The sequence below is a fragment of the Vicia villosa genome, linkage group LG1 (assembly GCF_029867415.1).
Source record: "Vicia villosa cultivar HV-30 ecotype Madison, WI linkage group LG1, Vvil1.0, whole genome shotgun sequence".
Lineage (NCBI taxonomy): Eukaryota > Viridiplantae > Streptophyta > Magnoliopsida > Fabales > Fabaceae > Vicia > Vicia villosa.
In genome coordinates, this window is record NC_081180.1 from 165192653 (window position 1) to 165194406 (window position 1754).

Below are 1754 nucleotides of genomic sequence, written 5' to 3' on the forward strand. Positions count from 1 at the left end.
TAAGGGTTTCCTTGAGCGTAATTTACTTGATCAGATGGGACTCCAGTCAAGAGTTGGCATTCAGCAACTACATGTCCAGTCAATCCACAAATCTCGCAGTTAGGTGTTACAGCGGCAGCGGTGGCTGAAGGAGTGATGGTTAAGTTCTCGATCTTTTGAGTTAAAGCGTCTACTTTAGCGTTAACGCGGTCTATACCACTTATTTCGTACATTCCTCCTTTGGTTTGGGCTTTCTCTAGAGCGGCTCGTTCTCCACCCCATTGGTAATGATTTTGTGCCATGTTCTCTATGAGTTTGTATGCTTCATCATGGGGTTTATCCATTAATGCTCCGCCAGCAGCGGCATCTATAGTCATTTTAGTGTTATATAAGAGACCACCATAGAAAGTATGGATGATCAGCCATGGTTCGAGTCCATGATGAGGGCATATTCTAAGCATGTCCTTGTAACGTTCCCAAGCTTCGAAGAGTGATTCGTTATCTTTCTGGGTAAATCCGTTGATTTGACCTCTAAGCATAGCAGTTTTGCTAGGCAGAAAATATCTAGCTAAGAATACTCTTTTCAATTCGTCCCACGTAGTTATGGAATTGGAAGGCAGGGATTGAAGCCACGCTCTCGCTCTATCTCTCAAGGAGAAAGGGAAAAGGCGTAATCGAATAGCTTCGGAACTAACGTTGTTGGCTTTGATAGTGTCGGCGTATTGCACAAACACGGATAAATGGAGATTGGGGTCGTCTACAGGGCTTCCAGAGAATTGATTCTGTTGAACAGCTTGGACCAGCGAAGGTTTGAGTTCAAAATTGTTTGCCTCAATCGCAGGTGGTGCGATACTCGAATGCGGTTCAGCGCGCGAAGGAGCGGCATAGTCTCTAAGAGGACGAATAGCAGCCATCTCTAACTTCGGGATGATTTGATTAATTTGATCAGTAAAAATCAATTCCTGATTAATCGGAATTTCTGCTACTTCGGGAAGATTGCGAGCTCGACGTTTAACGTTAATGAAACGTTCGATCTCGTTAATTCGTTGTATTAAGTCTCCTCCGTCTGAACGAGTATTTGGCATACAATCGTTCAGAAAGAAAGGGAAGAATTGTCCTAGTCTCTACGGTGTAACAGTGAGTTACGATATCGACTTAAATAGTCCCCGGCAACGGCGCCAAAAACTTGATCGCGACTTTACGTGTCTATAAATCTGATAACTGCAAGTGCACAGTCGTGTCGTGTAGTTTTAAAAGATATCGAATCCACAGGGACTATGAATCGATCTACCGTTATCTAAGGTTACTATGTAAAGCTAGGAGTACTAAAATTTCGATTGTTCCTAAGGGAAAGTGATTGTGGGAAAATAAAGAATAATAATAAAAGACAGGTATCAGTATGTATTTCGTTTAACTAAAGGTAATCCGAAGGTCCATTGGCTTTTGCATAGTTAAATTAAAAAATCTTTACTAATTCCATTGATTAAAAATCCTCGTCTCAAACTTTCGCTCTGTTGATTCAGACTACTATCCTAATCCTAATGTACGCTTTCTCCATCCCATTAGATTTTAGAAGAGCTTTTTGGAAACAGTTTAATTAATAGAAGCATAGACAGAAGCAAAATGACTTCAATGATATATGGTGTTAGCAGAAACAACAGAAAAGGAATTAGTTATGAAACACCCAAAGGGAAAGAACGATATCAAACTAAACCTGTTGATGACATGGTTATTACATATAAACCTTTACACACCCAATTTGAATTTGGTCACAC

General features: G+C 40.6%; 1 non-coding gene across 1 annotated transcript; it reads left to right on the forward strand.

Moving 5' to 3' along the window:
- The first annotated feature begins 411 nt into the window (after nt 1–411).
- Nucleotides 412–518, forward strand: LOC131645333 (small nucleolar RNA R71). Its single transcript, XR_009296962.1, has one exon. It is a non-coding gene; the product is annotated as a small nucleolar RNA R71 (small nucleolar RNA).
- The last annotated feature ends 1236 nt before the right edge of the window (nt 519–1754 follow it).